This window comes from Gavialis gangeticus, unplaced genomic scaffold (assembly GCF_001723915.1).
Source record: "Gavialis gangeticus isolate Ggan-Ray unplaced genomic scaffold, GavGan_comp1, whole genome shotgun sequence".
NCBI lineage: Eukaryota > Metazoa > Chordata > Crocodylia > Gavialidae > Gavialis > Gavialis gangeticus.
In genome coordinates this window covers 52,792,378-52,820,228 of record NW_017729006.1, presented here as the reverse complement: position 1 = coordinate 52,820,228, position 27,851 = coordinate 52,792,378, and positions in this window count along the sequence as shown.

The window sequence follows — 27,851 nt, the reverse complement described above, 5'->3', positions numbered from 1 at the left end:
CTGATCTGTAGCTTAGGCAGATGTGAAGGAGACCTGTGACAGGGGTATCTCTACTGGAGCCTTTCTATTGGTGACTCCGCCCTTCTGTTATGGGCCAACCGCCTGCTTACTCGCCTGCCACACCTAGACTGATGTAATTAGCGGGGGCTGCCCACTTTATGCACCCTGGTACCAGGGGGCGCTATCTGTGGCTCCTTTTCCACCCCTACACTGCAGCCCAAGCCTCGCAGATGGTACTGATGTAGTTTTTGACCCGGGTCCTGTTGTGACTTCACCCTCTTCTTTACCTCCTTGGGGTTTCTCACTGCCCCCCCCTTGCTCTGGGGCTTCTCGCTGCCCCCTTACTCTGGGGTTTTGCACTGCCCCCTTAATCTGGGGCTGGGGCCAATGCATCCCAAATGCTGCGCCCTCTCTGGCACCAGGGTTCCTACACTACCGTGGAGTCCCTATGAGGCCTCCTCCAACCCCTAATAGCCTCACCCGGTCCTCCAGTCAGAACAGCGAGCACAAAAACACAAAGCCCCCGGGCTATAACATAAAAACTAAACTGTCTGGCCAAACAACATTCAATCCTTACCGAGAAATACTCCAACCCATAGCAGCGATCAGGGGATGCTTATGCAGTCGGGCTTTTCCCCTCTGTCTGCACTGGCCGAGCTCCCCCTCCCTTGGCCGCCAGAAGGGAACTGCCCTCCTGGCCTCACGCCTGGGGCTTAAGAAGGGCCAAGCCCTGCCCCTTCCTGTCAGCTTGTTCTGCTGGTCACCCTAGCAACAAGCACCTGTGCTGCCCTGGTGACTGGCAGCTGAGCCTCCCCCTTCTTGCCACTAGGGGTCTCTCCCAAGCTGTTTTCTGTTCTCCGGCGCAGGGCACCTGAGTGCTCTGTGACAAGCCCTCATCATAACTACCTTATGATGTCCAGGGCAGAGACAAATCTAATGTTAGTCCATGGAAGCAAAGGTCTCAGTTTTTATTTTTTAAGTGCCGTCCAAGATGAGTAGAGTTGAAGTAACGCTGAGAGATCAGTGTAGTACTATGGTGTCCTGCCAGATCTTCACACACAAAAAAGAAATTGAAACCTTTTGTAAGGTGCTGTGTCTTTCTCCTCGGTCAGTGCAAATGGATTCTTTATGAATAAATGAGCCTGGGTGTTAACTGCAAATCTATCTACTGCCACAGCTTGTGGGACCAGGAATGGGGAACATCTATGTTTGCTCTCCCTGGGGCTTGAAGCAAACACAGCCTGGGATTTCATAGGGTTTAGTGTATCATTCCCTCCCTGCACTCCTTCTCCCTCCCAACAAGGGAACCAAATCAGCAGCTCAGACACAGTAACATACCATCCAAAACTCACCCAAACCTTCAACTAAACTAAAGCCAGTTCTTTCTTGATGGGAAGGTGATGAAATATCATAAGGAAGGTCACGCCTCAAAAGTCATGCGTACTTTGGGAGGGTGAGAGAGAACGATTTCACAGAACACAAACAGAACAAGGCAATTCACCAAATTCCTTTGTTACCTATAGCTAATGGGCTTATACCCATCTGAAAACATTTGTTTATTTCCCTTCTTCAGAGTCCTATAGATACGAAGGCCCTTGTTTAATCAGTATCCTTTATTCAGAAACTTTTTTTTGCTCTCTTTCCCCTTGGTTTCATTTTTAAATCTCCCCCATCTGACACCAAATTCTGAGCGTTGCAGTCTGTTTCCTCAAATCTCTCACAGTTTCAGCCTACAAAAACAGCTTCACTTTTAAATTATGACAGCTGTATCTTATATGATTATTTCAACCTACTCCATCTCAGTAGATTGTCTTTATTCATTCAATCATAAGTTTTTGGCTAAAATACAAAAATCATGGTATGAAATTGTATTTTGTGTGATAGGCTGGGCTCAGACGAAAGCCAGAAAGGGATATTATGATAACAGAATCTATGAAATCTGATAGGTCTGCTATCTTAAGCTTAAATCTCCATTGTGTGCTGGAAGGTTGTTTGGCAGGTCCATGCATAAATTATGCCAGTTATGCCCAGTGCTAAGGGCATCTAGTTCTGGCTAGAGAGTCCAAGTAGCTGCTGCTAATGACTATAATCATTGGTGAAGAAGAGATGTGCTTCTCTGGATATGTGTGTGAGGGAGTGGGGTCCCACTGCAGCTGAGCAGGTACCTCACCTGCAGAAGTTTACAATGTTTTGAATAGACATTTCTGTCAGGGTGGCTCATATGCCCTGGGCCTGTTTGCTTTCTTATCTGAGGGCATATGGACAAAGGGGCTATAATGCTCATTCATTTTCCTTGTCCATGATAGGGAGACAAAACCCTGATCATTCTTAACACAGAGCAGCATTTTCAGAGTTTCACATCTACATTGTAAAGACATTTTTTGCTCCATTTCTTAGCTTCCACTTTTCTGTTTTATTTGGATGTTCCACAAAGTAAAGGGGCACTGCAGGAGGAGACTACTATACAGCAGGGCAAATCTGCATTAAATGGTGGACTTTCAGGGATTTAATCCTGCCCTTGCTGCAGTGGTTTAATGTCCCTTCAGACCAAGGGAGGCCTATCGCTTTGGTAACTGGTAGGTCTGTGCGAAGTTTTTGTCCCTGATTCAATTCAGCAGAGATTTGGCCCGATTCAGTGGCTGAATCTCTGAATTTGAATTGAATCAGAGGACCTTTTAATCTTTCCAAATTAATTTGATTTGGAGAGATCCGGAAAGATTAGGCAATTTGGACATAGACACAGTTTTAAATGTTTTTTCTACATACCTCAGGTAGCAGGCAGCTTGTGAACACTGTGATGCTGGGGCACATGGAGTGTCCCCCAGAAGTGCAGGGGGTCCCCAGTGTGCTCAGCAGCAGACCCAGAAGTGGACCAGAAGCACTTCCAGTCTACTTCCAGGTCCGCTGGTGAGCGCACTCGGGGGCCACTCTGCACCCCTCCGGCTTGATGCCTGGTGCCTCCTGGATCTGGGAGGACACCTAGGGTCCTCCCATGGCCAATTGCTGAGCCAGAAGGGTACAGGAGGGGACCCGCACACTCCCTGGCAGACCCGGAAGTGGACTGGACGTATTTCTGGTCCACTTCTAGGTTTGCTGCCAAGCACATGGAAGACCCACCCCCCAGCACTCCTGTGGGACTATCCATGTGCTCCAGCATTGTGACGTTCACAAGCCATGTTGGTACCTTGAGGTATGTAGAAAAAACATTTAAAGTTGTGTCTATGTCTGAATTGCTGATTCTCCGAATCAGCATCGAATCTTTAGATTTGGATTCAGCTGATTGAATCGGGGACAGTGATCCGAATCAACGTATCAAATCACTGTCCCTGATTCAGGCTGAATCCAAATCCAAATCCAAATCCAACTCAAATAGGACTTGCATCGCACACCCTTAATAACTGGTCCTTTTTTTGCTTCTTTTCCTACAACTCTGGCTTAGGCCTATTTATTCACCTAGGGTCACATTCTAATGCCACCCTGCATAAGCGGGCTTAGCTGCCTAAGTGTGATCCTATTCCAGCCTGCTCAGGTCCTGAAAATCAATTAATATATATTTTATTTTGTAACACATCATCATCTGGCCCCTGGAAAACATCAACAGAGCAAGTCAGTTATAATCAGGACAGCAGCTCAGCCAGCAGTAACTGGAAGATATAGCATTTTAAATCCTTTTTCCAAGAAAGGGGGTGCCCACCTGAGCCATCTCCAGGCAAGAGGGATGGGATCCCTCGAGGAGATTACACCTAGGCACACTGAAGCTTCAGGTCATCAGGTTGGGGTGCCATGTTGTTCTTATTCTTGTGGTACTCAGTGGTACAAATACTGACAGACACCATGCTGTCTGACACCATATTGATAATATAGGGATCCAGGGCTCTTGGGCTGCTGAGTCCAATTACTTGCATTTACAGGCAATTATTAATCCCCAAATGGCCACTTCAAACCCTCACATTCAACCAGAAGGCACAATATCCCAAACAGTAAGAACAGTCTTTAACATGCTATAGGTAAAAACAGGGGAGCTGAAGCCACTGCCAGTGCCCTGCTACTTCAATGACAGAGATGTAGTTGGTTAATAGAGCCCCATAAGATCCTAGGCAAGGGGACATGCCCCATACTACAGAATGAGACAAAAACACAGTGAACTTTATCAGTCTGATCTAAGAGAAAATTCCTTCTTGACACTAAATTTGGTAATACAACCCTCAGTGAAAGAGAAAAATATCTTCTGTCCAGGAGTCTCTCAGGTTTCTTAGTGTTGGCAAGAGGATCATCAAATTCTAGCCAAAACCCCCATCCTTAGCTGTGGACTATGTCCTTAAGCTTCAGGGGTAGGTGGAGGAAAAAACCCAAACAAACAACGCCCCACCTCCAAGAATCCAGTAGCATTTGTGAGGGGAGCAAAAAATCCTCTCTGGCCCCATCTAACAAGTAGCAAAAGCCCTGAAGATTGGGATTACATATGTACCTTCCCCACTACAAGAGAGTTACCCCTGTACCCCAGGCTGGGGACTGCAAATATGTGACTCCACAATAGTATGTACACTGATTGCCAAGTCAAAATTCCCTGTATTGCAACTTCTGCTTCAGGCAACCTGAGATCCCTACCAGACATCTTCCTCTTGCACTGGTGTCTAGGGCATCTTTATGCTTTGACACTAATCTGCTGGATAATCATCAAGCCCTTATGAGACTAAGCCAGGCTTCTCCTCAACTCTATGCTGGATGAGATAGTTCTGGCTCATGGACCAGCTACAGATATCACCAGTCAAACTCCTTTTCTTCCCAGGCATATCAGAGGAGCAGGGACCAGTACTACATCCTGAGAGGGCATTGTTAAAATGAACTACCTGACTGCTGAATGAAAAAGCATCCCTTGGACAGGCACAGATCCAGAAATTGCATTTGGACAGAGGTTAGTGTAGGTCCCTGAGGCAAGGGAGGGCCAGAAGCAGAGCTAATTATCACAAAGAGGGTGGCTAAACTGCTCCCAGGCTAGCAGCGTGTACCTGCAGAGCTAACCTGGATCATAGCTGTTTGACTCTTGGAGCACAGGATACATGCATGGCCCTGATGGTAGCAGCTATTTGACAGATTCTGTGCTGTTGTGCATAAGGTTCTTCTACCCTTACAGTGAGATCTACACTGAAGATATACCCGGAAGAACCACAGGTACTATGAAATAAGTAATACTTCTTCCCTTCCTTGACTTTTATTTGCACCTGTGGTGTGGAGGTCTTCCTCATGACCGATGTACCACCTTTTAATGTAAAAGAGCAGGCTGTTATCCTGGAAACTAATATCAATACAGCTGTATGCCTTAGTTCAGCATGGTTTCTTGTTTCTTTTTTGGGATAACTGGTGGATCATCCAGGTATCAGTACCACTGGTCATATGTTTATATGGCACTCTGGGGTGCTGGTTTGTGTAAAGGAGGCAGCCTTGCCATGGAGGTATAAAGATCTGTGTGGGCTAAATGATCCTGCTTCTTCGACAGGGAGGGCTGCACCAGCTGTGTTAAATAAAGTACTCTGCATTTCCCACTTAAAATGAAAGCTTCCCTATCAAATCTCACAAGAAAAAGAGGGGGAGCGTGAGGCCTCTCACCCATTTGCATGCTCAAAAAGATTTGTGTAAGTCAGCTGAGATACAAATAAGCAATCAGATTTATTTGAACCACATATTTTTAGGCTTTGCTGTATCTGTCTCCTACATCAGCAATTTTCACCAGCTACTGGAAAAAAACTGGTTTATTTTGATTATCTATAGAGTGCTTTCCAGACCAACAGGATGCTGTGAAGAATGAATGGCCTAAGAATCCAACCAGCTCTGGTCTTCATATAGGGGGAAGGGACAGGAGGTGGCTTCTTTTTTCCTGAAGTGAACTACTTACCTAGAAGGCCCCAGCAGAGGAGACAGAACAATCCTGGCAGGGCTGTTGCTTTTTCTCATATATGTATGGGTGGGTAGTGAAAGAGCCTGGGGTCTTCCCCATAAAGTGAAAGCCAGTGATATTATGTGGCAGCTAGAGGCACAGGCATCTACTTTAGACCATGGGAAAATTATTCCTCCTCCATCTTGGAACAGTTTGGGAACCAGAGAGAGGACTGTGATTTGAGTTGCAGCTCTCTCCTGGTCTGCTGTATCTTGCCCTTTGCTTAGGGCACATTAGAAATGTAAACTCCATCTCTAAGGGTGTAAGGCTGGAAATGAGTAATAATTTAATGAGAGAAAGAAAGACACTGAAGCTTTTTCTGTAGATATTTAATATAACATGTTCAGATTTCACCTTGATCACCTGTGCAAAAGAACAACATCAGAAGTAATATACTCCGTACGTGTCCCAAAACATAAACCAGCATTCACATTTGTAGATCTATATGAAAATCAGTTGTTTCAGTCTAAGAAACAAACTTCAAAAGTGCGTCAAACAATACCTGCACTAGATGAAAAGTCTTGAGCAAATTTGTACCATTCCAATGCTGTTTTATAAAAGTGCACATAAGCCTCAAGATACCTTACTTTAATCATCCCTAAATGGAAAAATTTGCATCGTACTGAAAGACTTCTTTCTGAAATGGACACCAGCATCTTTAATATAAAACATTATTACCATTATGTTATAAGAAGGAATGTGATTAATGTTTCCTAGCAGCAGCCAAAATAAATGAATGGGATGGGGTCCATGGCATCCTACAAGAGGTATATTCCCCCAGTACCAGATCTTTTTCTCAGAAGTATAAGTATATGTGTTTGAATATATGGGTGTGTTTTTTTAAATAATGAAGAAGAGCAGCAAACAAATAAAATGCTTCCAGTATTTATTAAAGATAAAGGCCTGATTGCTTTCCACTCTTTTGCTTCTATGGGCTGCTTTGCCATCTCCCCTGGTTAAATGTGTATTTTTCTTTAATTTTAAACAAGTCAGGTTATCATAGCAGGGCTTTGCAAACATATTGTCTCTCTCCCTGCTTATGTTAACTTAGCTGACTATTTTCTGCTTAGTTTTAAACGCAGTAGTACTAACTCATAAAATTAATTCCCATTTTGTGGGATTGTCAAAAATGAGGATTGTTCTGACCCCTGTTTGAACTCATCAGCTGAAATGAAGTTGTTCAGTGAGCTGGAGAAGACAAAGCTGAGTTCCAAGAAATTAATCAACTCCATCAGCCTTCGCAATAGGCCTGAAAATGGCACACATCAGACTGACCCTGAGCAGCTCTGGATTCCCTCCGTAAATGAAAGTCATCATTCCTGGCAAGGAAGATACTAAATTATAGGCTTTTAAATTTAATTTTCAGTTTACTTGTGTTTTCGATTAGTGTGCCATGTTTCATAAAGACGGTAGTACCTTTAAGTAGTAAATGCCTTCATCTACCAGCTCAGTCCCTGTTGCAATAAAAAGGTAAATTTGAACTAAAAACTGTTAGCAAATGAAACATGTGGTTGATTTTTTTTTCTCAGGGACACCTTAAGCAACAATACCAAATTATTTTCTTCATACCAAAATCAATAACAGGCTTGGAAATAAAAAGTAGCCCTGCAGCCCGAGGCCACAGATTTTCATGACAGGCTACTAAAACTATCTTTCAGTAGCCCGAAGGTCTGCCAGCTAATCATTCACTTTCCTTTCACTATTTAGTTGTCGGATATCTCTCCGGGCTAGTAAAACTTAAAGGCTATGTGACAAATTGTCTGCTAAGGAAACATTGTCCATTTTTATCTTCGTGGAACTTCAGTCTCTAGCATGTAGACAGAAAAGTTCACATAGCTTTGGAGATCAAAAATCAGAATTTTTACTGTGCTGAACTTTCAAAAAGTAAAATTTGGGACTGTTCATTATTAAATGTGAGCCATTTTGGCCCTGAATTTGCAGGCATCAAAATAAATGGAAAACTCCACACTGATTGTCATAGATGCAGCATAGAGCTCCAAATGAATGCAACTTTAGAGTTCTTCAGTTAATATTTTAAACGTAAGGAAGCATAAAAGGTGCAGTTGAATGCCTAACATTAACTCTCTCTTATAGTGCATATGCATGACAATGAGTGTATCTACACGAGATGCTAAATGCGCAGTAAATTAATTCTACTGCACATTAGTGTGTCACAGCAAAAGCTGTGCTAATGCACTAACGGGCAGTAGAATTAGTCTACTGTGCATTAGCATCATAAAAAATGTGCACTAGTGCTATTGCACAGTAGTACCAATTAGGGCACATTAAGTTAGTACTTGTTATTACAGGTACTAAACTTAAAGTGCCATAATGACAGTACATTAATGAACGTGCAGATGTGCCCAATATAATCTATAATTAATCTAGTAATTTTAAATACCTCAAAGTAATATTGCATTACAAACCAGTGCTAGGCAGAAACTGGATGAGCTAAGTGCTGTCAGCTCTCCTCAACCTAAGTGTTTATATGTGCATGTTCATGTACCTAATAATCTGGGTCAAATCCTACCATACTGCATTTACTATCTACATTTTAAAGGAAAAAAATAACCTTAAGAGCAGCAGAAGCCAGCTTGGGCCATTAGTATCTGCTTATGAGATACTTATGCACCAAATAGAGTAAGATGACTCGCATCTTTTAGAACTGTAGAATAAATCCAAATTTCCACTGTTCATACTATTTCGGATACAAATCACTTATGTTTCCTAACCAGTTCTCAATATCCTTGGACTTTCCTCCCTTTACACTGTGTCTTGGAATGGTTTTTGCAGTTAAACCCAATGAAGGCTTTCAGGTTGTGTGAAGATCCTAATTTCATTTTATACAGATTATACCAATAGGAGGTTTTAGATCGTCTTTACTATCTCAGACCTATTCATTGGCACTCTTATAATGTCTTAACTACACAGGTGGGTAGGGAAGGAGTAAGTAAGGTAAAGGAAGACAGCTAACTCTAGTCTCAGTTTCCCCATTATTAAAAGGGGAAAAAACAGTACAGCATTTGTCTAAATATTTGGTTCTTTCCTTTCCTTTTCTGATTAATTGTATGTTCTGTATGTAGTGGGTTTTAACTATTATTATTTAGTGTCCCAAAATAACCTCCTGTGTAGATTATGTCAAAAGGTAAGTTTAATTTAACTGTTTGATTGTTGTTTTTCATCTCTCTTATCCAAAAAGCGTGTGTCTGTGTGTACTGAGGGTCTGCGTGTGTACACAATGTAAGATGGTCTTCCGATAATTAGATTTTATACCTGGAAAATAATAACACATTTCTAATTTTCCATGTATGGAATCAATTTATTCAGGGGTTGTCTTAAATTCAAAGTTGTCTTGGAGTCTGTAAATATGCTATTATCTATTTAAGCAGTAATATCAAAATTTCCAGTGAAGCTCAATTCATTCATCAGTAATCTAAAATATCTATACTCCCTATCTTTATGTGTTTGCTAGTGGGTTAATATTGTCTTCTGGCCCCATGGAGCTTTTTTAACCCCATACAGCTGCTGCCATCTTCCAAAGGAAGGCATTGCAAGCCTAGCTTGGGAATTGATTCAAATCTGATTTTGCAAGTAATCCAAAATTCAAATCATATGGCATTATGGAGTAATCGCATTTTAATCTGTACTGATTAATCCCATTCACAACTCAACATCCAGACCACAAGATGAGTGCTCTGAAAAGCATTCTTATTTCCTCTTCTTGACTGTATTCTGCAGCATCCTGACAGCGAAGCTACCGAAGACACATGCTTATACAAATGTTCAGCCTCCCTCTCTCCTTTGTTTTGACAAATTACAACTGTACATTGCACCCATCTCTCCCTGTGAAGGCATCATTTGTTTTCTTTCCCTGGCTAATATTGGGCCCTTGATACAGGCCCCCAAAATGACACATGCCAGTGGAAACAAAGTGTGAATACTAGTGCAGGCCTCTCCTGCTGTTCATCAGTTGCATCATTATTGGCAGTTGATCTAGTGGTATGCATTTGTTTAATGATGCATGGTTGATTTAACCTTCTAGACTGTCCCTCCCTGAGGAGCATCAGCTTTCTTCTGGAAATTGAGTCATGTCAGAGTAACATGTTAATTATTATTGTAGTAATAATTCTCCGCACACAGGAGAAAACATTTTGTTACTTTTCAGTAAATTACTATAGACAAATGTTACGTACCCTGCAATGCACTGTCTCAATATGTGTGTGTAGGGAAGGGGGGGACATTTAAATTACTAGTGTGGTTATAAAAAAGTTAAACACTCAGATTTCAATCTTACAATCATGGCTTCTTTACCTTTGTCCTTTCTGTGGTGGGGCTCATCAGTGAAATAGCATTTTATTTCCTAATAATAATTGTTATCATTACCTTACACCAAACAGATTGGTAGGAAAGATATTTCTGTATTTGTTTGAGCAGTGTATGATTTACAGCAGCTAGTCTGGTAATATGGTAATATTTTGTTGCAAATAACAGCTATGACCTTAGTGCATCAATACAGACCTGTAAGGTAAAATATTGGGGGAGGGGGGATTAAGTAAGGGTATAAGGCAATACTGATGTTAATGAGGTATGAAAAGGTGGTCCCATGGCTGTGGCTTACTGTGAACATCAATATCAATAACAAAGAATTTAAATTAGTCAGAATTTGTAGTTCAATGTGTTTAATTGACTAAATTAGTGCTTTGCCTTAAATTCTTCTTTATTGTGCCTCAGATTGTTCTCTTTTTTTTTCACTCTTTCCACTCACTGGAAGGTTATTACCACTCCTACAGCTCTGTTTTGTTCTTAATACTTGGGCATATTTCCAAAATAGCTGTTCATCTCCTCTGTAAAGGGAACTCAAGTGTGCTTTATTTCATACTTCTTTTGTATTTTCTGACAAGTTACAAATCTGATTGTTTGAATATTAACATGAAATAGAAACATCATATGAAGACAATAGGTTGTCTAGGAAGTGCCAGCAGCATAAGGAAAACAGGGCTGGAACTCAGTGCAAATGTTTAGATGTTTGCCCGCCTTTCCTTCTAAGCCAGGTATTGTGGACATAAAGATTACAAAACATAAAAATCAAAATAAATGGTTGACTACTTCTGTGAGCCCCTTTTGAGTCTCCTATATTTTCTAATCAGGTTTTTAAACAAAAGCTTTGTGGTACATTAATACGACTGCTTGTGGTTATGATGAAAGCTTGTTGTAACAAAAACTTCAAAGGCAAGGATTCAATATGAATTTCTCTGACTTGAGCATTGGTGATAATCTTTGTCTGAGATACCAGACTGAAACACATGTGTTATTAAAACGGTGCTGCACTGACCTTTCTCAGGATTGTTTGTGGTTGGATATTTCAACATACCATACCTGCAACTGTATTGACTGGAGTATTTTGCCTGTCAGGATTAAGTTAATGTTGTTATCTTTGGCTGTAATGGGTTTTGAGCCTGCTGTTGCCTGCCTACAAATGCAACTGTAAATTACTTTACAGTAAGACATGATGATTTGCTAAGTCTCTTGATAGGTTCTTTAGTCAGATTTAGTTTAGAATGTAAGGTGAACAAGTTTTTAGGGCACTGAAGTTCTGTGTTGTACCGAGTGTTTCCAGAACCGTCTGTGTCTAATATACCAGTGGAATGTAGCTTAATCCTGGAAATTATAGCAATCCTCAGAGGGCATACAAAATATGGAAAAACATTCTCTTAATTAAGGAACAAATAAACCATTCCCTTTTTCAGCCCTGTTGTCACAACTGATAGAAGAAGTCTTATATAAAATAACTCCTTTTTTTTCTAATGTAGCTAAGATCTGTGGTGATTAAAAGAATGGCTATGGCTAGGTACGGACATTACACTTAATGAGCATTAAGCATGCAGAAAATGCTTTAAAACCATAACAGTACAGACATTCACAACATTTAAAGTGCTTTAAAAAGGGTGGATTGTGCTCTAAGTGTGCCTGTACATGAGTGTGGAGACTGCTCTGACATGTTGTAATTACAGCACAGCAGAGCAGACTAATTGAATCAAGCCTGCTGGAGTATGGTAATTCCTGCATCTTGTGTATTAGCATCCGTGTGCTTCAAAATGGTGGTGGGGGAGCTTGAACTAAAACTGGTTGAACAAGCTTTAGTTCAAGTGCCTCCAGTGCCTTTTAGAAGTGTGGGGATGCTGATATATGAGGTGCTGCAGAGCTTTACTTGGAGCAGCTCTCGGAGTTAACTTTCAATAAATGTGGTAGCAGACTAAAGTGCTTTAGTTTAGAGTGCTTTTTGAACATCTGCATCCCAGGGGCCTCTTGCTGGGTGGCTAGCTAACTTCCAGCACAGCTTTTGTGCACTGCTTAAATGCCAGACTGGCCCCACACCCGTGTGTCACTAATCCCAGCCCTGCTAATTTTTTTTCCCAAATGGAAAATGCTGTTAGAATCTATACTGTTCCAATCAAATATTTTTATTTTGACTATTTTGCTTTTTGATAGATAATTGTTTCATCATTTTTTGACTAGCTGAAGAAATATTGCTTAATTGGAAGTGAAGAAAAATGAAATATAACATGCAATGTAAACTTTTCATGATAAACTCTGCATGTAAAGTTTGCAGAGGACTTCGTTGATTAGAAGAGTCACAGCTGATTTCAGATGGGCTTCAAACAAACAATTTGGATGACTTGTTTCATTGCCTGACCAGCAAAAGCTAAGCCCTTCTGCTGGAGAGTGGGGAAAACCAATGATCCCCTTCCCCCAATGAAACAGAAGTCATTGAGATGGTTAGTTCTAGGAAGATGTACTGATCTAGACAGGATTACATCCCAAAAATAATGGACTAAGACTTGTTCCTGTTTTCCCCAAACAATTTGCTTCTATAGACAGAGAAACATGATGCAAAGTGGCGTCTCTAGCTGATTTTGCAGCATTTACCACAACTGCACTGTCACTTGTTTGCTTGTACTTTTCCCTATGAATGTCATGGGCATTGTTGGCAAAGAAATAATGTTGAAATTAAAAGAAAGAGAGAGAGAGAGAGAGAGCGCTTGCGCGTGCACACATGCGATTCAGACCCTTACACACCATTAGATTATTAGGCAAATTTCAGAAAAGTATCTGATGCAAACTTCAAACATTTTGTATTCCGCTATCTCTAGCATTTATTTTTTCCAGGGATGAAACCAATTTACTGCAACCCATTTATTTATTTATTTATTGGCATAATCCCATGTTTAGTTTTAACAATGTTAATTCTTGTATTTTCACCTGTGTTTGTTTTAGTAATTTTCTCTCTTGGAGGAAGAATTATTGGCAGGTGAAAAGGAGATCTATTTCAGTTGTGGCTTCATAAATACAGTGCAGAATCTTAAAAAACAAACAAAAAACCCCAACACTTCATCTTCTACAGGATGAATATCCAAACCCCTCCCTCCAGTATATTAATAAAAACCCCTCAGGAGGTCTTTGATTTTGCTTTCCTAAGTAAAATAAAATAGGGGAGACTGCAGATTTTTATGCAAATGGCTTTGTTTTGTCCTTTCTTTACACTTAAGTATACTGCACTTTGTTACTCGTGAAAACCTTTTGCTTTGGAGTAGAAAGCCTGTATTTCCTTTTGTTTTCTATTTCTTTAATTTACTGTTACCTATGAAGACTCACACCCTTTCTCCCTCAAGTCCTCTGTGCAGTTCCATTAGCACACAGTGAACTTGTAGCCACTTATAAGTTGTTAGTTAAAGATTACTTTAGAACTGAGTCCGCCAACTATCCCTTTTGTTTCTCCCCATTACAGGAGAAAATTCATGGCAGACTAGTATCATATTAGAGGCACATAAGCATGTCAGAACTAGGAAAAGCAACCCCCTGATCCATCTGTACTACCTGCAGGTGTCCACCTGCCTAATTAGAAGCGGTCTGAAGTTCATTTGAACATGATGGTAGTAATTAAAACCAGTAATACTCTGCCTGTCTGGGGTGCAGTTCACAACCTCCATAGGTAAAATTAAGAAATATCTTGACAACACATTAAAAAGAATAGGAAGGGATTTCAGCTGGGGGTTAGACCAGGAGGTCTGTGTCATGATGTTCTTTCTGGCATCTCTGCTGGTCCTTCTTCCTTGTTGAAGCACTGTATTGGATATTCTGCATGACTGTAGATCCACAGTGCATGCCCTGTAGATGCGTCCACAAGGCCAGCTTTCAGAAATGACCATTCATTCACTCCCATTCAAATTTTGTGAATGTGACATCTGCAAAAGATTTTTTTTGTATTTTCATTTGCTTCAATGTGAGATATAGGCTAATAAAGTCATGCCCATTTATGTCAGCTGAGGATCTATCCCAGGGTTGCCAACCCAAGATCTTTTTTTTTTAATGACAATCTACTGACAGATAACATTTTTATTTATACATGTTTTGATTTGTATGTTTTATAGAGTATAAATGGAACTCTTCTGCTGCTAGGCCACAATTAGAAGGGTTGGGTTCAAATGTATAGGTTTAACATTAACCATAGTAAAAAGGTAAAAGTTTGGTTGTAAGTACAATAGTTGCATTAAAAAAAAATCCTGGGTGAGCAACACTGCTTGAGTGTAATGATAGTTTTACCATGCACTGCCCTCATGTCCCCTGCACCCTCATGCTGCTGATTGCAACAAGCATGATGGTGTTCCCCACCTTACTCCCCAGCTTTACCCTTACTGGCCTCACTCCATCTGTCCTGGCATGGACTCCCAGTGTAGCCTACCTACAACCCAGAAGTATTACAGGCACCTTGGGATGCAGCAGTAGCAGCACTTGGATAAGAGAGGGCTCCCTGCAGGGTGGTAAACTGCTGCTGGGACACCAGGTGGCACTGCTGTGCTCTGTCTACCAGAGCTTCAGTCCAGCGGAGGTTGCTTAGTGTTTTTACTGACAGCTGAAGGATTTTTTTTTGGTGTTGGTTTTTTTGACTGTCTTTACTGACAGCCATTTTTAGCCTGTTTTTTTACTGACAATCAGCAAATTTGCTGACAGTTGGCAACCCTGGTCTGTCCCATTACCTCGTACATGTGTGCTTACATTTTATCAGAACCTAGTTTTGTTCTTGTTGCCATCAGCCTATTCTATGTCTGTACTGTGAACAATATTGTTTTTAAAAATGAAAGTTTTTTTTAAAGGTAAAAAGAGGAAATGATTCAAAGACATTATCAGATGTGAAAGGAACAGTGGGAGTTGCAAACCAACTTCACCCAAGGCAATGAAATTAGCAGCATAGTAGGCCTAATGGCAGTGACAGCTAAGATTATAGCCTTGCTATCACATTGGCATAAACAAAGGTAGATGAATTACTTAAACCAGGGGTCAGTAACATGGCCCATGGACTGGATCCAACAGCCCACATTGCTATTGGATCCAGCCTGAAGAACTAACAGGCTTTGCCTGTGTCTGCACCTATACTTGGGCTAAGCACTAAGAAGCTGTGCTAGGGCTGGGCAGTGGAAAGTTTGTGTCTGTATCACTGCTGCTTCTCCCCACACCATTTTCCCCCCACCTGCAGTGCAAATACAGCTTCCAGTCAGTGGGGAGTCAGCTGGGAGGCAGAGGCTGGAGAAAAGTGGTGGTAGCATGGATGCAGCTTCTATGGCTCAGTTCCCTACTGGCTGGAAGCTGCACTTGCTCCATATCTGGGGAATGGGTGTGAGGTGGAGATAAATGACAGTGGCCCCAGAGCAGCTCCCCCTGTACGGGCTCAGGCAAAAGGCCCCCACTTCTGATGTGCCACTGAAGCCCCTAAGCCCACAGAAGACCAGAGCTGGGATGTTCTAGTCCGTGTCCATGGTTTATAAAGGTTTCCAGCTGCTGACTTAACCAGTTGAAATTTTATTTTTAAATTGACTTGAAACTTGGGAACTTGAGGGGAGCACCAAGATGACAGAGACAACTCAGAAATCTATAATTAGTTCAGGGTATTGAAGTATTGGGCATGTTAGATCCATATTTATGGTCTCAGTTCTTGGAGCCACAGAGGAAGGAAAGAGTCTTAGCTTTCATTTAAAGCAAAAATGTTTCTTGTCTTCATGATCGTGAAGAAATCTTTGAAAGTGTAACTGATGCACCTGCTGACAGACAATGCGAGATGACCCAGCAAACTTACCTTTCCATGCTTCATCACACTCAAACACTTTGCATTGCTCTATGTGGACTGCCTCCTGAATTCAGATCAGTATAGCCACAGCCATGTTGTGCTGTAAGCAAATTAATTAGTGATGCCACACAGATGTTTGGCAGGTAAGTGTGAATGAAACAATGTAAAGTGTGTGAGCATGCTACTGCCTGGCCTAATAAGCTTGCAGTGAACACATACCCCAAAATAGTAGCTCAAACTGCTCATTCATCTAAAACCTCTGGGTGGACCCCTGCCAACATCACTCTTGTAGCATGCATTTGTGGGGGGATTCAGTAGCAATGTGTTACTTGGAAAGAAGAAGTAATAGTCCAAGGAAGCAGGGACAGGAAATAGTGGTGGTGGGACCCACAGTTAGCTTTGGTGTTGGCTGCACATGAACATGCACTTGCAAGGAAGGGTACAGACAAATATTTCCTAGTCAGTGCAATTGCTGCACATGCCACAGTCTGCTAGAGAGAAGCCAGTTTTCATCATGCTTCTCTTTCTATACACAAGGGATGAGTAAACTGCTTGGGAAAGCAGAAGCCAAGCTTATCCAGCCAATAATAGAGCTGAAGACTGTCTGATCCAGTAAGCTTCCCCATTCCCCCTGCCTGCCAATGCATTTCTCTTAATTGGAAAGGGCTCAGTAACTTCCTGTATTGTTGGGTCTGGTATCTGTTTTAGATTTCGGTTCAGTGATAACAGCACCAACATCTCTCTGTCTGTTCTTTCAAAACATTGATCCCTAATAGTGGTGGAAATCTTAGGAGACTTCAGGAATTTCAGGGGGCGAAATGCAGCATGCAAATGGCTGTTTGTCAAACGTGTCTGGAATCAAACCAAAACTGGAATACACACGCTTTGGTTCAGGCGCAAGGATTTGGAAGCAAAGCCTCAGACATCCCTTCCATCCTCATACCCTATGCCAGATATTTTAAACAAGCTTTATACAAGATGGGGCAGATTCTGTTAGTCATGTAAGTGGGTTTATATGCCTAAGTAGGATTGTATTCCACCTTACCCAAGTCCTTGAAAAACTTAATATAAAAGATGGGTGGGTCCTCCTCCTCCATAATGCTCTTTTGTTACTCAAGTCCTAAGGGTCATATGATGGCATGCTACAAAAGTAGGGGCATGAATGGATTTTAGGGACTGAACAGTGTGGGATAGATAGCCCTTTAAATCCATTTAGACCAGTGATTCTCAACTGGGCGATACAAGATCCTTTGAAGGATGATGCAGGAAGTGTAAGCAGATAAGCAGGGTATGAGAAGCAAGCAAATAAAGACAGGCTCAGGCTTCAGGTGTGAGGAGATAAGCAGATAAGGGCAGGCTCAGGCTCTCTCTGTCTGGCTGCTCCCTCCTCTCCCACTCCTTCCCTGCATTGCCTGCCCCCTCTGCAAGGTGGTAAGCCCTGTAATAAATCAATTCGTTTTTTTAAATGGGGAGCCGCTCAATTCACAAAAGTTATGGAGGGCTGCCTTGAGTCTGAAAAGGTTGAGAACCACTGATTTAGGCACTCAATAGGTAGAATAAATCAGGCCTGAAGTTTTTCTTTTGACTAGCATCCAATTCACAAATATCATATGAGAATAAAACTAACTGGTCAAAAATTTAACAACCTGAAAACAAAAGTGCAATAAAAACAGCCAGGGAAAAATTAATTAAATGTTGAAACTCTTGAATCATCTAAACACAGGAACAGGGCCCCATTTTACTAAATTCTGTACAAATACATTTTAAAAATTGTCTATCAATGAGTTTATAATCCAGGTTATAACAAGTAGTTGAAATGCGGAAAGGAAGACAGAGACCGAGAGAAGAGCTGAAGAGATGAGGTAGTGAGAAAGCAATCATAACTTGGCAAAGTAAGCATTAGTTTGGCAAAGTAGCATTAGCTTATTGCCATGATCCAGCCCAGCACAGCAGTGGGGATGGGGAGGCAATTCATCCTATCTGGCCTGTCCATGCCACACCCACCACCGGGGGAACTGGACAGGGTAGGTGGATGGACAGAAGGGTGAGGTATCTATGGAGGATTTCTATGGGCAAAGCATGCTAGACCAGGCAGATGGAGCCATGGGTGGGCAGGGAGCAGTGTCAGGGAGTGGGATGGGTGGGTGTGGCTGGGGCCTGGATCACAGTGTGGTGACAGCATGGAGCCAGGGCCTGGGGCAAAGCTACAATCCACTTTCCCCATGTCTCTGGAATGGGTGCCAGTTCTGCAGGCAGGGATGTGCAGGAAGTGGATCACAGCTCTGCCCCAGGCCCCAACCCCACTCTGTCTCTGCCCCATGATCCTGGCCCTGGGCCCAGCCCCACCTGGTTGAGTGCGCCCTGCCCACCAGGGTCTGGGGCCGCTCTCCACAGAGACCCCACCCACTCACCCTCCCGCTCCACCCAGTGCCCCTGGCAGCGGGTGCAAGGCAGATGGGCACAGGCAGCTGGGGAGAGTTAGCCATTGCTGCAGGGGCTGCTGGGAAAGTGAGTCCAGTGCCAGCCCCACCTTGCCACATGTGCAGGGGCAGCAGAAATGGCTGCTCACACCACAGCTCAGGCTGCCCCCCACACCTGGGACAGGTGGGGCTGAAAGACTAACCACAGGCCAGATAGACTCCCTTAGCAAGCCAGGTCCAGCCTGCGGGTTGTATTTGCCCACCCCTGTTCTATTTTATCAGGCATCTAAGTGAACTTATACACCTAAGCGCAATTCTATTCCACTCTCTTCAAGTCCCTAAAAATCCACAAATGCATCCTTTTATAAAACATCATCATGATATCCTTAAGACTAAGTCATGAAAATACACTGAGGTGGAAGAGGACCCACTCAACATTTTGCATGAACTGCTTTCCAGGGACTTGAGCAGGGTGGAATCATACTTAGGCATCTATGTCCACTTACACACCTAATAGGTAGAACAGAATTGGCTCTAGGTGCTTAAATAATGGTGCCTGGGTCTATTTTTGTCATCTGCAAATACTGAAGTGCTGCGATACCCTTGGCCAGAGTATCTATCTATTTAAAAATAATGAGAGCTAGTAACGTAGGACATATTCACAGTATGCACTCAGGTGATGTTTTTCAGTTGAAATGATACTGAAATTATATCTATTAACACAGATTCCCTGCATGTCAGCAGAGTCCAAGTGAAGGCAATTTGTGGGAGCTGGGACGTGGTTATGTGGGTCAGTTTCTAGGATTATGGCCTAAATTCAGATTAACTCTCCCCTTGGTACACAGTAGGAACATCTACATGTAACAATACATTTTATGTTATTTTCAAGAAAAACTGAATCCTAGAACAAATTAATAGATATGAAAATAAATTTATGTTACAAGCAGAAGGAACTTGCCGAAAATCTGTTAAAGAGTACTTGAGACTGAGCTGCTTAGATGAAAGCCCCTCTGCCGTGTAAATGCAAAATACGATCTGTAATTGAAATAAAAGCAAACAAGTGAAACACTGTACAGGAGGACTTCTCACAGATGTATATTAATCTCTTTTTGATCATGAATTTTTACTTCAGTTGGCTACATGTCTTGCAACAAGATCTGATTGTATTGTATTAGTGTTAGAAATACTATATCCACAGCTCTTCCTCCCTACCTGTAGAGCCAGCTCTTAGTCTCCATCTACTGCTGAACCTGTTTCACTGTTACTCACACCATTTTTAAAGTGCATGCTAAAATTGTAGATTACTTCTGTTCACTGCACACTTCATTGTTTTAGCATGGCTGATGTTTTATTTATAAGGAAAATAAATTGTCAGAGTTAAAAAACACAGTGCATTTTGTTCTAGGCAACACATTGCTTTTATCACACAAATAATTTATTGGTTCTGCTCCCAGACGAGTTCTGTGCTGACCTTTCCAGGTATGCTGAATATTACTGCATAATTCTTCTTGTTTGGAAAATGTATTAGTTTAGCCATTAATACATGCTGTCATAACCTTTGTGTTCAAAAGTAAGTCTGCTGCATTAAATCTTAGACGCATTATTATGTGGAGATGGACCAAAACCAGAACCTCATATCCTAACTCCTTTGAGTCTTAGGGGAGGAAGACAGATCTGTATCCCTGCGTTTGAAGCCATCCTCTGCCTTTTGTCTGGCATTGGAGCCAAACGCAGAAGAAGCCTACTTCCTAGTCCTAAATCAGTTCCAGTCCCATTCCAATACAATGGCAGCCCACAGGAGTTGTTAGTCCAATATGGCAGAAATCTCTTGGGAACAGATCACATCTTTTTAATGCCACTGAATTTAAAACCATGAAATCTATCCCTGAATCACCTTCAAACCCTAATTTGTAACTTTATCCTAAATGCAACCAGACCTGAACGTTGCCTTAGTCCATCTCCAGGTGTACATTTACCTGTCAACTTCTGTGCGAGAAGGTTCTGAAGGATTTTGTTTAGGTAACCGTAAGGCAACAATGCTACCTTTACAACTTAAAACTGAAAGTGTTTGAAACAAAATTAATTCCATTTATTACACATTTGAAGTTCATCCTGTGAAATTCACTTGCTGTGTTTACAGTTAACCAAACATATCATATTAAGATTTTAGTATTACTATAATTTGAAATGGCCTTTTAGAAAAAAAATCTGTGTTATTTTTTTAAAGTTTTCAATTAACAATGCACACATTAGTTGCAGATAAAATGAAGATAATGAGGGAGATGTCTGAAAATAAGAATTTAACTTGATGTCTGTTGTTTTAACATGATTAAATCCATATTTAATTATATTGTCCATCAAATTGCACGACAAATGTTATAGTTGCATTTTTTAATGTTTTCCCTAACTGATTTTGAAATGACAGTATATGTTGGTTTCAAATGCTTCAATATTCTAACTACTTATTAATTAAGTGAGAATGGTATGAAGGTAGGGCAAAGACAAAAGATCCTTTTGTGGTCAAAATTTCATATCTGGAGGTAATTAATCCAAAAATAAAGGAAAAGGGTATGTCTGAGAGCATTGTTACTGGATATTAATAAGTTAAAAGCTATGTAATTACATGCAAGACTATATACTCTCTGTCTTTATGTTCAGTATTATTAAGTAATAATTAGTATGTATTCTAATCATGTTATTAATTATTCATTAATAGAAGCAGAGAGAGGTGCAAATTTTCCAAGACTGGAATAATGAGGGAGTGCTTATATTGTGTCAGTTTGGTGTGTGCAAGCAACAACACACAAGCATTTTACATGCTAAATTTGTACAGGAGACTGATTCTAACCTCTATGTGTGTACATGACAAAATGTACGTGAACAACTCATTTGGACAAACACCAGAACTTGTGTTGAATGCTTTAAAGATCTACATGCACAAGAGAGAGCCATTTATAAAACAGACCCCATTTTGTGCAAATGACATTATTGTAGGATAATCCAAACCTTACTTCCCTGTCTTGGATAGTATTTAAATTGAATAGTTTCTGGTATTTACTACAGGAGATGGAAATGAAACTTCATATACTTTTAAATCTATTAATGTCCATTTATGAGGTCCTGTGGCATGCCTATACTCTAGGACTGTCTGGGAAAGAGCATTTGCATTTTGCAAAAACATATTGAGTTTGTGAAATTTGTTTTCATTGCAATGCAGATCAAAAGTGCAGACCTTCCAACATTTTTGTGTGAAAAAATATGAGTGAGAGAGTGCTGGTCTCTCTCTCTGGTCCATTTATTTTGTATTCATTACTGAACCAGAATATTTGATTATTTATGCAAAGTGAAACATCATCAATAGGAAAAACACAGAGAGACTGAGTATAGGCCAGTGATTAGGGCATCCACTGGGAATGTGGAAGATATAATTTCTATTCCTTGTTCAAAAGTAGATCTTACAACAAAGCCCAGATTGTTGGCCCTGTTAAATGATGTGCTGTAAAAATATAGGCACATATAGACCTTCTCTCAAGGGACTGAAGCACCCCATGGTAGGAAGGAGAAAAGAAAGTTTTTAGTAAGAAAGCTCACAGTCAATTTTGTGCAGCTCTTTGCCCTACTTACAGACTTTGATCAACAAATAACATATACCACTGTTTTAATAAGTTGTTGAAGTAATTACAAGCCACAGGGTGTTTTCACACGTGTTTTATTGTCAACAAGACTATCAGTTTGGGGCAAAAACATATGTAGAATCATATTATAACACTTGCATAATAATATTACTCTCCTTCACTGGTCCTCAAGTCTGGAAGTTTGCTAAAATATATTGAAAAAAAGTCATAATCCTCAGGTTAGCCTTTAGAAATCTTAGATTACATAATGGATGGCAGACTTGCTATGGTCAAGATTTATAGAACGGAGGTCACGGCTACATGAGACACTGACTGCACAGTAGCTTGTTACTACTGCACAGTAGTGTTGCAGCACAGTTTGTGCCCTGAGACGCTACTGCACAGTACTTGAGTTACTGCTCAGTAGTAACAAGCTGCTGAGCAGTAAGTGTCTCATATAGACACGGCCAGAGACTCCAAGTTCTCTCTGGGAAAAGCAAGTGATGGATAGATACTGCTTGAACAAACAGTGATGATAACCTCTGGAGTACTGATGACTGGCTTTGTCCCTAGAACAATTCAAATACTTGAATGAGATATACATGTTTTACTATTGTATCTCTCTTGTTTTTCAATATATAGCTGTTGTTTTACATGTTGTGACATATTAAAAACCCATTGTTTTCCTTCCCAACATTCGCAACAGAAAGCAAAGAAGAAATGGTGTTCCCTGGTCTTGATAGTGCATTATTATAGAATCTACAGTCAGATAAAAAAATAACATCTCATGCAGTTAATATTCATAACCCTACAGAACTGCTCCCTTTGTGTAGATAACTTGGTCAACTGTCCAGTGTTCAATCTTCAGATCTGCTGGATTCTATCATCTTATTCTTAACTATCACATAACTAATTATTATTCATTTTGCTTTTAAAATTTACTCTTTCAGCCCCTTCCACCTTCCACCAGTTCCTTTTTCTGGTCCTGAGATACTCAGATCCCAAATAAGTTATATGAAAGGAAGGGGAGTGTGTGTTTGTGTGTGGGTGTGTGTGCACGAGCGCGCACGCCCATTTGATATATCCATATAATTAGAGAAAGCAAGAGAGAGACAAAGACTTTGCCCAGTAATGCGGCCTCCTTTTCTATACTGAAATGACCTTTTTTATATCCACATCACATTGTCATGTTATAACTAACTCTTCCTAAATTTCTTTGAGCGTTATTTCTATGTCACTTATTTTTTTTCCAATGGCATCTCTGTGACATGATTTTATTTCTTCCCCAGTGCCTGGAAGTCTTGCAGATTATATTTTATTAATTTTTCTGTAGAAGTTATTGAAATTAATTAAGCATTGTGCCTTTTATAGACATTCTTAAGACTATAGACAAGGTATTTATATCCAATTAATTCCATTTTTTCTCTTTTTTTAGAAAATTACATTTTATAGGTTTTTATAGTTTTTTCAAGTCATATTTCTTCTCTGCTTTCTATTTTTTGTATTGATTCTCCGTCATTGGTGATATTTACAATTCCTTCCATTATAGGATGTGGTCCACCTTACACTGAGCTCAAAAGTATCAAAAACTTCATTGAATTCAATGAGATACAGACAGGACCTTTACATTTCAACAACATCCAGTGTCCATAAGGCTTTCAGGAATCTAAGTCACCAAACACCCTCAAACACTTCCTGTTGAATCTGGTTCATTAGGCCCTCTAAGTAAAAGATCCAAATCCAGAACCAGGAGGAGTACAAGCAAGAGTGACTTTTTGACTGACATGGGCTCTCTCCTTGAGAACTGGGAGCCCCAGGTTGTAGCCTCTGCCTCCAGTGCTGTTTATGCATCTAGCTAATAACTAATGTAAAATGCATGCTGCACTGGGAACAGGGAACATAACCCAAGACTCCCAGCTTCCCACTTCACTAAGCTGCAGAGTCTTACTTGTGGTCCTTCTGGTCCCATAAATCTTTCACTCCTGGTTGCTGAATGGGAGGAGAGTCTACCCCCTGCTACTTAGCTTGGTTGTGCTTCTCTGCAGTCAGGGTCTAAAAGACAGCTCTCAAATGCCCTTAGCAAGTGCTCTAACCACTAACTTATGGGGTTGAAAAATGGGTGGAACTTCGTCCTCTAACTGGTCTAAAGGGCTGTGTGAAGCTTCAGTCCGTGATTTGATTCAGTGGAGATTCAGCCCAATTCAGTGGCTGAATCCAAACTAAATCAGAGGACCTTTAATCTCTCTGAATCAATCTGGGACCCTCTACATACCACTAGGTAGAAGGGGCTCTGACTGCTGTGGTGCTGGGGTGGATGGAGTGTCCCACAGAAGCATGGGGGACTCCCCAGCGCACTCAGCAGCAGATCCAGAAGTGCACCAGAAGCACTTCCAGTCCACTTCCTGGTCCACTGGGGAGTGCACAACCCTCCCACCCCCCTGCACCCCCTTCAGCTGAGCAACTGGTGCCTCCTGGGTCTGGGGGCACACCTGGGATCCCTCTGTGGCCAATTGTTGGGTTGGGAGGGTGCAGGGTGGGGTGGGCCCAGTGTGCTTCCCAACAGACCCAGAAGTGGACTGGAAGTACTTCTAGTCCACTCTGAGTTTCCTGCTGAGCATGCTGGAGAGCCCCTTGCACTGCTGTGGGACGCTCTATGCACCCCAGGACCACAGTGATTGTGATCTGTGCCTGCTATTTCAAGGTATGTAGAAAAATTTTTAAAGCTGTGCCTGTGTCCGAATTGCTGATTTGCTGAATCAGCATTGAATTTTCAGATTTGTATTCAGCTGAATCGAATCAGGGACAGTGATCCAAATCAATGGATCAAATGACTGTCCCTAATTTGGGCAGAATCCAAATCTGAATCAAATAGGGCCCATTTCACACAGCCCTACTGGTCTTTACTTCATACTAAGCTCAATGCTGCTGCTTGCTAGGGGTAATGGTTCAGCTGGACATTTGATGGAGCTAGATCCAGACGTGACAGACAGCTCATGAAAGCATCTCCCCCCTGCCTAAGCCATATCTGAAAGACTTGAGTCTGCCATGAAATTTAGGCACCTCTGTAGGGTGCAATAGGAACAGCTTTATGAGGCGAGATGCACCTTTTTTGGGTATCCAGCTGCTAAGCCTTAGAGATTGAGGTGGTGGAATAGGACCTTGGCCTTAGCCTCTGAAAGAGAAGACTTGTAAAGGTTGGGGAAGTTTGGGCTCATTTTAAGGCTCATAAATGACAAATTACTTAAGGTTGGTGCATCCACATGTAATACAAGTCTGGATCAATATGTGGAGTGAAGCCAGTTTGCTTTTGGCCACAGAATGACATTGTTGTTCCAGGACAATTTATAGCCCTGGTCTTGTAAATTATTTGTCATGTGGGACTCCATTGCCTTGCACAGCTCTATGGACTTGGGGGGAGGAGGTAAGTGGGAGGAGGGAGAGAGTGTTTAGGGCTATGAAGTATCACTACCAATAAGCAAGGTCTTGATCACTAGTTAAAGGAAGAGGTAATAGTGACAGCAGTGTTCTTAAAATTATGAATCCAGGGATGTTCTGCTATTATATTAAAGGTTGACTATCCAGATCTCCACATACTGCCTGCTGTTGATCAAGGGCCCGTGCACTCTAGCAAGCCCATTCCAACACCAAAGTAATGTTAATTTAATATTTCTACATGGAACTCAAGGGCATCATGGAGGTAGAATGTGACCTTTTTGACTGAACACTGACCTATGTATATTGTAATTAATTTATTTCTGCTTGTGTGTAGGAGCTGTAGGTACAACCCACAGCTCCACTGTGCTAGGTGGTGTACAAACATAGAACAAGATGATTACCCCTACCTGCCAAAAATTTAAAATCTAAGTGTAAAGGAAGAAGTAGCAGGGATATAGGAAGACACAGGAGTACAGGGATCTATAAGTTAATACTGGTCAGCAGGATAGGCTGTGGTCTTAGCACACCAGCTACCTAAGCAGTCAAGTATTGTTTGTATCTATTAGCCAAAGGCCCCTTGACACCTCTAATAACTGGGCATTTGGTGTACTGTGGCTGCATTCACCCAGAAGGGGATATAGAAGAGATTCCTCCCTGCATAATGTGCACAACCTGCTTGCATTCCTTCAGGGTCAACAACATTATGGACACTGAAAATTATTGAACTTTGTGGTGAGATGCATCAGTTATTTCTATTATAACATCTGGAAAGGGCAGATCTGCCAGGCCAGTAAGTGAGTGTAAATTACTGCTGACATTGGAAGGAATAGTTTACACTCCTGAGTCACCTAGTCCATATGGTCAATTGAGAGTTTTCCAGCTACACGAGTTTTTACACATCCTTTGGCTAAACTGAAAATCCAAATGTAGCATACTGCACCAAGGGACAACACATGGATAGATTTGTGAGAATCCCTGAAGGAAGAGAAATCCCCAAATCAATTAATGGATTGTGCTGATGTCTACAAATGTACAGTCATTATATTATTTTACAGACATGATATTCTCCCTTTAAATTAGCTGCTGAAGAACTTCAAGTCTGAGAATTACAGGAAAAAATATCACTTAAGTGTAATATCCTTTCATGGTGCACCTCTCAACCATGTGGAAAGCACAGCATGTGGTAGGATTTGGGAAGAAGCTATATATCATATACCATACCTCACCAGGAGAATTTTCATGAGGTGCTTATCAGTGTTCTAGGTTGTGGGAGTCAAGTGGTTAAGCCATGTTACAGCTGCAAAGGCACATGTGTGAGCATTACCTCAAACTTGTTGTGAAGGCTGTCCCTAATTGGTGCAGCTGTAAATGGATAGATTGTCAGGTGTGGGATACAAAGGCAGCTGGACAGGAAGCTGGCCATAGCACTACTTTGTGGGCCGTGGCCCAGGGGACCTGGTGTTCTTTTACTCCACATTGATGTCATGCATAATAGTCAGGAATCCTATTTTATTACTAAGCAAAATCCAGAAACTGGGCATAGACCTGGTCTTAGAGTAGCTATAGCTCCTTTTTTCAAAAAAAAACAAAAACACCATCAGCATAAGAAGAGGTGGAAGAGCTGGTGCTGCCTACTTTATATGGTAGCCTACTTGTCAGAGTATAACCCCAGAAGTGGGGGACTCAGGCTCTATAAATTTCTCAGTTTGAGGGGGCTCAAACCCACCTCCCTTACTGCTTATACAACAAGCTATAGGCTAGGCTCAGAGAGAAGCAGGAGGAGGAAGGGTCGTACCCAGAGAGTGGTAGTGGATGGGTCGGTATTGACCTAGAAGGACATGGGCAGTGCAGTCCCACAGGGCTCGGTCCTCGGACTGATACTCTTCAATGTCTTCATCAGTGACTTGGACAAGGAAGTGAAGTGTACTCAGTCCAAGTTTGCGGATGTTACAAAACTGTGGGGAGAAGTGGACACACCAGAGGGCAGGGAACAACTACAGGCAGACCTGGACAGGTTGGACAAATGGGCAGAAAACAATAGAATGCAATTTAACAAGGAGAAATGCAAAGTGCTGCACCTAGGGAGGAAAAATGTTCAGCACACCTACTGCCTAAGAAATGACCTGCTCAGTAGCATGGAAGCTGAAAGGGATCTCAGAGTCCTAGTGCACTCCAAGATGAACATGAGTCGTCAGTGTGATGAAGTCATCAGCAAAGCTAACAGCACTTTATCCTGCATCAGCATATGCATGACAAACAGAACCAAGGAGATGATATTTCCCCTCTATCAGGCACTGGTCAGACCACTGTTGGAATACTGCGTCCAT